Below are 13,079 nucleotides of genomic sequence, written 5' to 3' on the forward strand. Positions count from 1 at the left end.
ACCTAATGCATTGCTCAATAAAACAAATTTTGAAAAAAACAAATAACAATTCATAATCCACTATTAGAAATACTACCTAACTTTGAAAAGACACATAGCCTCCAAGCCCCAAATATTTTACAGGAATAGAAGCAAAGGCATTATTAGTAATATTCAGACAAACTCACTCAACGGAGTTAATTATCAGATATGGCTGGGCATGCGTTCATTGGAAAGATGATAGATTATAATAAAGGAATACACTTCTTATCATATTCTGCCATATTTTAAATTGTAGAACACTGGTACAGGTATATGGCAAAGTACAAACAAATCACAGTAGATATTTTAGCAGGTAGTCTCCTGTTTTTTTTGGAGTGGGTTGCAAGGATTAACACTATGATATTAAGAAGTATTTCTCTTTAAACTTCAAAGAAATTTGTCAAAAAGCAGAAGTCAGTTGATAAATGTAGTAAGTAGCTTCAGTCAAGTAGTATCAAGTTAGAGTTGCATTGCATATTTTGTATTTTTATTTATTGTTGTTCGTAACTTAGCAGCATCTATGTAAATTTGTCTGATGAATTTATTATTCCACTTTTTTTAGTAATTCTATGAAAATGTGGTGGTTGGAGAATTTTGGAATTGGATGTGGAAGAAGTTTACTTAGATGAATAGTGAACTCCCCTTAGCGGAAGCGCAGCTGTTCCCTTGGTGGGCCTGTTAGGCAGTACAAATGGTGACACCTGTTAAGTTAACCTTATTTGAACATTCACACATGAGCACACACGTTTGTGGTGCACAGTGTATGCATTGACTGTAGCTGTCATCTGTAGGCATAGAGTAAACTCAATTTGCGGTTTTCTAAGCATTTTTCTATAACTTGCACTAGACAAACAGTGGAAGCAGATTGCTTTCTTTACATGCATGAAAGTGACCACTCACTTTCAAACAGTGGAGCTACAGCATGAAGTGCTTTTTAGATTATTCAGGTCAGTTTTTAGGTGATTCCTACTTTAATCTGGAGCAATAGGAGTGTTGTTAGAATTGGTAAGAAAGGAACAGATTTTCTCATGCCTGTAACTAGTCTTGTCTTATTATGAAGGTCTGCTTCAAGCAGGACTAGATGAATCTTTGGAGCTCCTAAGAGGAAGAAGTTCCCATAAGTCATGTATTGTACCACTTGTTTAAAATCAAATATAGTCATGACGTTGCAGCCTGAAGTAGCTTTTTATATTTATATTGGTGTCCCTCAACAGTCAAAGTAACATTGTATGGGAATTAAAGTACCCACTAATGTAGCTTAAAGGAAAATTGCAAGTCACCGAGGAGCTCTATGGCTATGTGGAAGAACAACTCCCTTTAAGAGGTCATGATATTCCTAGGTAGCTTGCAATATTATTATAATGTATGACAAGGGTACTCTATTCCTTATAATACATGGGGAGAATTTTGTTGCTGTTTCGCTTCAGGAGAAGTGGAGAAGTGGGGACGGACTGAGGAGGAGAAAATTCGCCCTTTGTCACCACAGTGCCTATTGCCTTCAGTCTACCTCTCCCACTTCCCGCTTTGCGGGAAACGCTCGTTATTGGGGGGCCAGAGGACGAGTGGGAAAGAAGGAGGTGAAAAACTGCAAATCCCAGAAACCAATGGGGCCAGGAGGCACCTCCCCTTCACGCCCTCTGCAGGTGCTGTAAATCTGGCACCAGGGCAGCGCAACGCGGGACGCGTGCGGGACGAGCCGGGCCAAGCCCGGGCCAAGGGCGGGCCCGTTTAAGGCCGTTCAAGATCGTGCAAGGACTGGACGGGCCACCCCTCTTTCATTTTACCCTGTGGGATTGACTTGTGAGTACTTCATTGCTTCTTATGATTTACTTGCTTTATTATGCTCCCAAAGGAGTCCAGAGGTAGAGCGGACAATGTTAATCTAACAGGAACAATGGACCAGTTCATAACCTGGGTAAATTGTGTTTTAGACCAGGGGATCACGCTGATGAAACGTCGAGTTTCCCAGGATCTAATGATCGCCAGAAGGTCTTCGATGGGGAACATTGCTAATGCGCAAACTCCTGTTCATCAAGGCCAAAATAGTGGTATTGGTGCATTAGCAATTTTAGAATCCCCGATTTTACATCTACCACCTTTTGATATTAATCATGTTTCCTCTGGGTACCAGTACACAGTCTCCGAATCGTTATTGATGTCTCCCCACAAGTTACCATCTGTGCCTAGCACCGTAAAGGAGCATAACACCAGACAATTGCGTGAGAGACACCCAGGGGCTATTCACAAGTATAAACAAGGGCTGTCCAACAACAATGGTGGGAAGAAAAAGAAAGCGCCAAAAAACAATAGAGTAATTTCCACTACAGGGGATCAGCCCGATGTGGATGCTTCGGCAATTGTAGTTACACCTTTAGCTGAACCAATTCCCATTAGAACGGTACCCCAGGCCGCAAGTGGGGGGTCAAGTCCATCTGTAAAGGCAGAGATGATGGACCCTGTGTTGACCAATATATGTGACACAATTAGACTTCTCCTTTGCCCAGTGGAGGATAGACTAAGCAGGATCGAACAGCATTTAAAAAAGATTGAGCTTGATTTTAGGGGAATTGTTGATACCTTAAAAAAGAATGTTACATCCAGGTTTGCTCAACCACTAGATAAAGCTAGAGGGGAAAATACTGCGGCTGTCTCGAGGGATCCGCTGGTATTGACCACAGTCCACCAGGCACCAGTTGTAGCCCCCGAGAAGGATACAGCTACAGCTGTTGTTAGTAAATCATGCCAGCATAACACACCTCAACACAGTGAGGGTTTAGAGGCCCCCATAGCTCAGGTTCCCAGGGGTAAAAATATCTTCAATCTACCCCCGGAAGTTTGTCCGTTTGTGGTAGTTCTGGCAGGGGTCCCTGAACTGGGTAAGCACGAAGTTGAATCTCCCTCAGCACTGAGGAACAGGGTTGCCCACTTGTTAAACAAAAACAGACCACTGCCACCACCTATAGTGTGTAAAATACTGATGTTTCGGAGGTTGCCTTTGGTGGGACATCTGGCTAAGAATATAAGGGGGGATTGTGTCTTGGTCAATTTTAATGACCCTAGAACAGTTGAGCATATTTGTAACTGGAGACACCCCAGCCCAGGAGTAACTATTCGCTCTCTCCCATCGACCTACTTCTATCCCCCAGGTCACTTTACATTAGTAGCGGATAGGTGGACATTAGTGCAGCGGAACGGGAGGGGCTGCCTCAGGGGGGATGGCCTAAGCCCCTATTTTCTCTAAATCAAACTCCTATCCAAAATCGATTCAGCTGTCTGGAGGCTGTCGATTGACTTCAGGTTCGAGAAGGAGCACCAACTAGTTCTTTTTCCCCCCAGGTAGCTGTACTCCTAGTCCTCCTGTCCTGCCCCAGCTTTTGGGTTCTGAAATACCAATTCTTGTCACAGTTCCTCAGAGGGTTAACAACACTATTAGCCGGGTTTTAGATCAATCTCCAAGTGCTTTAATCTCCTGTGATGGTCTTACCAGTAATCTTAGACTAATTTCATGGAATGTTGCGGGCTTACGTAATTAGCTCTCATTACCGGATTGGAATGATTTTATTGATGGGCATGATCTGTGTTTATTTCAGGAAACATGGTGTCTCAAACCTTTGTATAAGCCTGCTTTCTCCTGTTTTTATGTACCTGCTACCTCGTCAGGTCGAGGTCGCCCATCTGGAGGGCTCATGGTATGGATTAGGGCAGAGCTTAACCTTAAGATTATTCACCGTTCATGTACCTCACTAGATGTAATGAGACTCTCCCTTAAGGGCATGAAGGGCAGTATCACCTGGGAACTCTTTAACATATATGCTAGAGGCACCCAAGGGGGGGCTAAATCTTCCACCATCTCTGTCCTTTCTGAAATGCTCCTTTCTTGTCCTTTTGATTCCTTTGTCTTGGTCGCCGGCAACCTAAATTGCTCATTTGAGCCTTTGGCAGTGGACAACATTTTAGGAATCTATGAGGAGGATGCCAGATGGGGCATTCCCTCTTTGTCGCTTGCGACAGTGAAGAAATGGTCGCCGGTGGTCATTCAAATGAATGCCTTAATGCTAGAATCTGGGTTAAGAGCTGTAAATGGGCGTACGTCCTCCAACGTAACGGGAGCACATACATACAACAGGGTCTCCTGTCAAAGCAGAATCGATTACGTAGGAGGTCATTGAAGTTTGTGGTTGATATGATCATTATACCATCAATAGACAGTGATCATAACCCCTTGTCCCTCACAATGCTGGAAATGTGGCAAAGGAAGGAGGACACTTCTACCACTGGATCGAGAATGCTAACAAAGGCAGTCCTACCATTAAACTGTAATAGGTTCCTCAAATGGCCAAAGTTAATTTTGAATGAGCAAAGATTAAGCACCCTAGGTGAAATACTTAGTGACCCGACTATTAGGCTTTCTGCAGCATGTAAGAACGAGGCTGGGTCTGTTGCAGCAGAAACAATCTATGTTGACACTATAGATATGATTGGCACCTTGTTTGTAGACCCCAGTAAAACGCGCCCGATGAGTGCCAAGCCAGTGCAGAAGTGGTTTGATAGAAACTGTAGAATGAAAAAAAACAGTTTGATACTTGCTATCAAATATAATAACCCTGTTGAGGTTCGGCTGGCAAGACTGCAGTATAGGCAAGCGATTGCAGATGCAAAGAGGGGTTGGGAAGAATCACATTGGACAGTCTAAAAGTAGCGAGCCAGTCCAAGAACAGCAAGCTCTTTTGGGCTTTAGTGAGAAGATCTAATGGTTGTGATCTGGACCAAATCCCCAATCATATACCCGACAGGGAGTGGTTTGAGCACTTTAGGAAGTTATATGTAGGGGATGAAGAAACAGGTAGCCCAGGGCCCCTAAGTGGCTTCATGGTAGCTGCCCCTGCTCAGGGTTCCTTCCCTAGGATAGAGAAGAAAGAGGTGGTGGCCGCTATAAACAAGATTGTACCCACCAAGGCCCCGGGACAAGATGGCATACCGGGCGACTTATTTAGAGCTAATGCCGAGGAATAGGCCACCTTTTTTGTATTCCTCATTAATGCCTTGTTGGAAGGTTTACCGGTCCCGAATTCTTGGAAGGGGGCTGACGTAATTCCCATTTATAAGAAGGGCTCCAGGGGGGACCCGGCCATCTACCGCCCAATATGTCTTATAGATGCTGGACAGAAGTTGGTTGGCAGGGTTCTCCTGGAGAGGATCCTTTCATGGGCGGATGAAAACAACATCATTTCACAGTTCCAGGTGGGCTTTAGGGCTTGCACAAGCACGATAGACCAGGCATTTAGGTTGGCACTCTTGCATTGGAAGGTGGTTACCATTGGCAAAGGCGGCTTTTACTTGGCATTTATTGACCTGAAGACCGCCTTTGACTTGGTCCCCCGAGACCGCCTATGGCTGGTCCTGCAGGAGATGGGGATTCCTCTGCCCATTCTGAACCTCTTGGCCCGTATGCACGATGGAAACTACGCCCGCATTAGATGGGGATCACAGGAGCAAAAAACGGATAAAATTCCTGTGAATAGAGGCGTCCGCCAGGGATGCGTACTGGCACCTACACTATTCACGCTCTTTGTGAACGGCGTAGTCTCCTTTTTGCTTGAAATTAATGCTGACGCCCCGGTCCTGGCAGGTGATAAAGTTCCCGCATTACTTTTTGCGGACGATACGTTGTTAGTATCAAAAACTCCTGCAGGGTTACAGAAGCTGTTGGATCGCTGTGGGATCTTGTCATTAACACCTCCAAAACAAAGCTTCTTTATTTTAACCCAAGTAGATCGTCTAGATCTACTTTGGCTCTCAATGGGGTGCCACTGGAGCGCGTAAAAGAGTTCGATTATTTGGGGATCGGAATTTCTGATAAATTTAAATGGCAGTTACACATTGATAAAATGGCCCTAAATCATAAACGGGTAGTAGGAGTATTAGGGAGGGAACATCGCGCGTCCACCTCTAAGCTCATTACTCCTGCTCTGGAAATCTATGCTGCAAAATCTGTAGCTGTGCATTATATGGAGCAGAACTCTGGGGCTTTGGATGTGTAGATATGCTAGTCACTACAGAAAACAAGTTCTTTAGGGAGCTTGTCTCACTCCCGAGGGGCACCCCAACCAAGCCACTTTTGAGTGATTTGGGTCGCCGTTCAATTAAGGACCTAGTCACTCTGCATCCTCTCTTAGTTTGGGCCCGGTTATGGCGCACTCCAGAGCTTTCCAGGTATGCCGAGGGCCTAAGAGAGGTCATGAATCTCCAAGGATCCCATAAGATCAGATGGTTAGCTAATATAAGGAAGCTTCTTCTGGCCACTGGCCTTTTAACTGCTTGGGAGTCTGGGGCAGTGTTATCTAAGGTAGAAACTAAGAGAGCCTTTTGGGCATGGGTTGATAATCAAGAGCAGAGGGACCCAAACCAAGCCAGGCTGACTGAGGTATTTCGTCAACACAAGCATATACCTCGCCTGGAGCCCTATCTGGACTTTATTACAAAGCCGAGAGATAGGACTCTCTTTATCCAGTTTAGGATGGGCACCCTCCCTCTTCGCGATCGTACCAGCAAATGGAAGCCCCCGCACCAAACGCCTGTGGATTGTCAAAACAGTGCAGGTGTCGTTGAAAATATCCCTCACCTTTTCTTCGTATGCCCAGCCTATACAAAACCTAGATTGAAATGGCTTAAACCTGTGTGCCTGCAGCTTGAAACTAGGGACCACTCTGTTGCACTTAGAATACTTAAGGCTGATGCCAGTACAACCCTAGCCTGTGGGGTGGCTACATTTTTAAGCTGGGCATGGTTGATTAGATTAAGGCTTTATGAAGAATCTGTATAATAATTTGTTTTTAAACATCCACAAAGCTGCTAAAGTTTAATACATTTTGTATCTATCCAGTGTAAAAAAAAGTTTTTTAGATGAAATTCTCTTTTTAATGTATTTATTATAAACTGTGTTTTAATTTGTAAATGTGCTTTTATGATATCAAATATCGAAATAAATCTTTGTTGATTCATTGTTTATAATACATGGTAATAGGTTCACCCTTCCTACAAACCCCTTAAGTCTTTAGTGTCTTGCTCTTTCATGTTCATGACAGAGAAGAAGAATAAAAGCAGAAGCATGAAAATGATTAGACATGTTGCCATAAATGTCCACATTCTGCTTAGCACTTTTTTTCTCAAAAAGATATCAGAAGTAGGAGAAAACAGTTCCTTTTTTCCAAATTTAAACTGCGGCTGTAATTATACTTCATGATTTACCTTTCAGACTGACTGCTGACTCTGGCAGTAGGCACTGTGAAGTCAGAAATCAACTATATTAATAATTATATTGCAGCAGGACAGCCACATCATTTCTTTATAAGGGTTACTAGAGGTATCACAACTTGCCTTTATTAAGGAAATTAGAGAAGTGCTTTTATAATGAGATGGTTGGTTCCAATGTATTATGAATTTATGCTGTGCTCTTTTTGCTAGTGTGTTTATGTGGCCATACAGGTTTAAGTTTTTGTCTTATCAGTTAGGCATTCCAATAATGAAGGATTTCAGTTCAGCGCCTTGATTAGGATGAGCCAGGTGTGCACAGGGCAAGAGCCTTTAGATGCGATTTACTGTGATAGGTCTCAAAGTATGAGGAAGCAGAGGTCCCCTTCATCTAGCATGTTAAGATTGACTGCTGTTTTTAGAATACTTATCTCTGTGCTACTGACAGTTCTGATTGGAGATCATTCCCTAAGTCTTTCTCCTTCAACAATAGTCTGAGCTGGGTTTCTAAGCAGTTTTCAAAAGCTTTCTCTACAAAAGGCAGAATAGTAACTTGCTGGTATTTGTTAAGATTAACAAGGTCAGAACGTTGTTTTTTTTTAATCATAAGTCACTGACAGTAGGTTGTCCTAGTCATTGGCTTTGAATAACCTATCTGCTGATGTAATGTACTCCAGAAGTCAGGTGTTTCCACCATTAACTGAACATTGAGTCCTGGGAGTGAAGCTTCTAGAGTAGAAACCAGATAGGCATGTCCTGATTGAATTCTAAGAAGGGGAAACTCTGCCTTCTTTGCTTTCCCATTAGCAAAAACATTTATTCAAAACAAAAACATTGACTCATGCTTTCTCCTGGAAAATAATCGCTTTAAAGTTATTCCCATATGATTACTCTTGGAGTTAATCTCGAAATCCTATTTATTCATTTTTTTTAAATCTCACACCTTTTTGTTATTTCTTTTCCTTCTAACTCCCTATAACCTGTACCATTCTCCTTTTTATTTTTTTATTTTCTCCAATTACTTTCTGTTGTATCTATCCTTTAATTACTGAGAGGAGACCGTTCACCCATATCTCCCTCAGTTAACCTAACACTTTCCATTTTATTTTTATGTAAACATTCCCATGAGGTAAACTTTTCATAATGCTGGCACACCAATTGCCTAATCAGAGACTGACATTTTCCTGAACTAATAATTCTTCTTTTTTATCAATTGGTTGGAATATTCTGTTTCCCGTCAGCCAACACGTTTCGTCACAGTCAATGTACATCACTGACTTTATCATGGCTGAACTGATGAAGTATGTATATTTCCCAGTTCAGAAAAGCAGTGTTTCTGAGTAGAGAAAAAGCAGAGTACAATTAAAGAATAGTTCATCTGGGTAATGGTATCCCACAGTTTGTCTATTCATTCAAAGGACATCACCCAAAGAAATTGTGACAAAACTCATGTCTGTTATGCCAGAAACCGGTCCTAGGAAGCTTGAAGCCGGTCCAGGGAAGGCATGGCTTTGCAGTTCGGGCTGGACTGTTCCCATGAGGCTTAGGGTCGGACTGATTTGCATATGGCCATGTCTGAACTGGGGTGGCAGAGTGGGCTAAAGAACGGTGATGGATTAAACCCAGATCTGTTGACTGGATGTGAGTGTTTGATTGGTTCAGATGCTCCGTCCATCACCACCCCCTTTTGTACCGCTTTGGCCGCCATTAGTTGGCAGGGTATGCTCAGACCTGAGTGCCTTGCTCGCTTTACCACTGGATTCAAGCAAGCCTGGCTGCAGACGGCTGTAATGCCAGAAACCGGTCCTAGGAAGCTTGAATCCGGTCCAGGGAACGCATGGCTTGGCAGTTCGGGCTGGACTGTTCCCATGAGGCACAGGGTCAGACTGATTTGCATATGGCCATGTCTGAACTGGGGTGGCAGAGTGGGCTAAAGAACGGTGATGGATTAAACCTGCATTACCCAGAAGGCACTCATGCTAGTCTTCAGCTTTACCTCAAAGTCAAACTCAACATAAGAGGCATAGAAAAATCTACAAGAGGAAGCTCTAACCTCCTTTACTAAATCCCTAAAACAAGAAAAGTAAAACTTGTAATCAAGCCTTTTCCTGACCCGTCTACTAGACTTTGGAATGCATAAACATAGGAGTGATGTTGTATATATAAAAAACATTATTCACGTTGCCTTGCCAAAGTCTCAGTCAGGCTGCCATTATTGATTCTTAAAAGGCATACAGTGGTGGAGAACACGCGCAGTCCATGAGTTTACTGTGGGTGAGCCACAGGTTATGAGTCTCCCTCATAGTAAAAGGTATACAACCAGGTGGTCAAAAAGTGAACAATTCGGGTGGATTACATAGGCAGAACTCGCCTTCCTACTGATACATAATGCAGTCAGCACAGATGTAGAAAGAGTATCTGGTGGGCATAGAAGAAAGATTGGCTAATACATTTATACATGCTATGGCAAAGCTTCTAAACCTTCCTAGATATTTAGGTTCAAGAAAAGGAAAAGAGAAAAACCTTGTAGGTTCTTTGCCTTTCATTTGGCGTTCTGTCGGGCAAGGTCAAGACCCACTCATAGGATGTGGCTTTTATATTTAAAAGCCAACAACTTAAAAAAGAAATACGGTTAAGAGAGTAAAAACTGTATAGTTGGAACTTCTGTCATAAAACAGAATTAATTGATGTCACAAAAAGATCAAGCAAAATATATTAATGTAAACTGAAAAAAAAGAATTCTATCATTGTAAGTCTGGAAAAGCAGCCCTTACATGGAAGTGTTTGGAAACCAGAGTCATCCCATGGTGAAAAGACTAAAAAATTCTGAAAAACAATTAAAAACTTGATTTTGAGTTGAGTGCTCCAATTAATAAAAGCAGATATAAAATTGGAGATTAATCCACTGTTGGAATGTCTTTCATCATACTCTCTCTATGATGGCTGACGTGCTTGCAGTACAAGCTTCAATTACACAAATGGACCCCCATCACAGGTCACTCGGAAATACTGCATAGCTATCGGGCACACACGATTCCAGATACTACAGGTATCAATAGTTATAGTAGAATTCTTTATTTGGTTAAAACAGTAAAAGATACAAAAAACAAGTAAAACAATCAATGCATCACATCACTATTATACAATATTCAGCAAGGGATAGGGAAAAAAGGACAAAGTGCATTTCCATAGTGCAATAAACATTGGCAAACAGTCATTCTGCCTGGGAAACAAATATATGTCTCTAATCCGAGTTATAAACAGTTATCAGCAGCATAAAATTATATCGGCAGAGGAAGAAAAAAAGTACAAAGTTCATATCCACAGCGTGATAAACATTAGCGCACAGCCAATCGACATAGGTAACAGGTAAACTTTCCATTAAAAAATGCAAATAAAGTGCAACAACAAATAAAAGCTTCAGATATCCCACCCAAACATAGGCTAAATTAAGGCAAGACCTCCCGTAATTTGACAGTGTTACTTATAAAAAACCCTACATTCGCACAAGTTTAAACATCCCTGAGCATAAAAAGAAATCTCATAGCAGGCCTTACTGGATTACATTTTAGAATCTCTAGGATGGCATTAACATTTTTCTGCTAGGAAAAGTAAAAAAAAGTGCAGAACAAAACAAGATGAGCAATGGTCTGGCCTAAAACTTTGTCACACTCACGAAGGCAAAGGGTACCCTGAGTGGCCCAACCCTTAGGAAAGCTGATTAACCCCTTCGATGCTCATGACGAGCTCAGCTCGTCATGAGGTACACCTCTCCTATGCTCATGACGAGCTGAGCTCGTCATGATTGCATTGTTTTCTGAGTTCTTCAGCACAGCAGGGGAATTGGATGGTGCTAATGGCAAGAAAATATTCATTCTGAACCTGGTTAGAAGGTGGGGATGATACACATTGTTTATCCATGTAATACAGCTCACTAGAGGGAACCGTTCTGGTTAAACAGTGGGCACAAACAGCAGACTTCAAATCAGTCTTGAACCTGTGCCTCATGGGAACAGGACAGCCCGAATTGCCAAGCCAGATCTTTCCTTGACTGAAAATAAGCATCCTGGGACTGGTTTCGGGGTAACACAATTTTCTTGTGTTTGCTTTGTTCACTCTAAATTGGAAGGGTATGCCCAGATGTGGGTCCTTTGCTCACTTTGCCACTTGATTCAAGCTAACCTGGCTGCAGAGGGCTGTTACCCCAAAACTGGTCCCAAGATGCTTCTTTCCAGTCCAGGGAGTACCTGGCTTGGCAGTTCAGGCTGGACTGTTCCCATGAGGCACAGGGTCCAGACTGATTTGCATATAGATGGGTCTGAACTGGGGTGGGGAAGTGAGCTAAAGAACGATGATGGATTCAACCCAGATCTGTGAGTGGGGGTGAGTATCTGAAAAGTTTCAGCGCTCCGTCTATCATCTCCTTGTGTTTGCTTTGTTCACCCTAAGTTGGCAGGGTATGCCTGGATGTGGGTCCCTTTCTCACTGTGCCACTGGATTCCAGGATGCTTGTTTCCGATACAGGGAAGATCTGGCTTCCCTGAGCTAAAGAATGATGATGGATTCAACCCAGATCTGAGACTGCAGTGAGTGTCTGAAAAGTTTCAGCACTCAGTCCATCATCTCCTTCTATTTGCTTTATCTGTGGGGGTTTATAAGTCCTTTATATAGAGACAAGGACACAGCCTGTTCAAATTATATGTTAGCCCATCCCTTCTGTCCTGCCCAGGCAAGGCCATCAGAATGCAGATGTATGTAGATGGGTACACCGACACACCTGTCTTTCCTGTGTCATGGCTGTCTAGAATTTTTGCACAAAGTGTAGCTGTCACTCAATACAGATGTGTATTGGAGACAGGCTTCAAAGCACACCAAGTTATAACCTCAGAGAAATGTCCACTTTCTAAACATAGTGTAAAACAACAACAATGTCTCAACCGGTAATATTAAGAAAGGTAATTTAATCAGTATGTACAAGACATTACTAAGAGAAGAAATTAGGGAGAGTCATAGTTCATCATAAAATGTGCTCAAGGCATCATGTATTTTGAATAAGAAGAAACAGTTGTATCTGCACTGAAGGCAAAATTTGCAAAAACAACCCATAAACTTTGTGCACTTATGTGCTTGTGACACTTGAAAGTGAAAGTGAACACGAAGAGATCGCTGAACTTGTGAAGCTCATTTTAGAGGATAGCACCTTACCAGATGCCAAAATCCTCCTAGACAAAAACAACTCAACAATTGCTACCTTCAACACCTTTGAACTCAACAAAAAAATCACATAGGTCCCAGGCGGTGCGGGCAGCAGAAATGGAGGTCAGAGGTCTGCTCAGGACAGCGACATCATGCCCGAGCTGCTGGGGATAGAGCCGACCTAGACAGGAGGTCCGAGCTCAGAGGGTTAAGAACCAGGGTCCAAGCCATTCAGGGGTCTCTGTCCTCTGTGGTTTCTCAGAGTGGGGGGGGGCAGTTGCCCTAGGCAACTTGTATCCTCACTCCACCCCCCCTCTCACCAATTCAGGGTTGGTATCCTGCAACTAATCCTCCAACCCAGAGTCAGTACCCTTGGACAAAAGTCAGGAGTAAGCCCTTCCTCCCTCCGCTCTCCATCTGGGGTCCCGTACCCTCCTTCTGGGAGTGGTACCCCTAAAAACAAAAATGTCAGCACACTTGTGGCAGCCACCCCTCCTATCAGTTCATGGGAAATATCCTGAACCAGGCCCTTCAACCCAGGGTCTGTACTAACCCTAGGCTGAACATGTACCAGGCAAGCCAGGACTTCCAGCGGAGTAGTACCCACCACT

This window comes from Lissotriton vulgaris, chromosome 7 (assembly GCF_964263255.1).
Source record: "Lissotriton vulgaris chromosome 7, aLisVul1.2, whole genome shotgun sequence".
Classification (NCBI taxonomy): Eukaryota; Metazoa; Chordata; class Amphibia; order Caudata; family Salamandridae; genus Lissotriton; species Lissotriton vulgaris.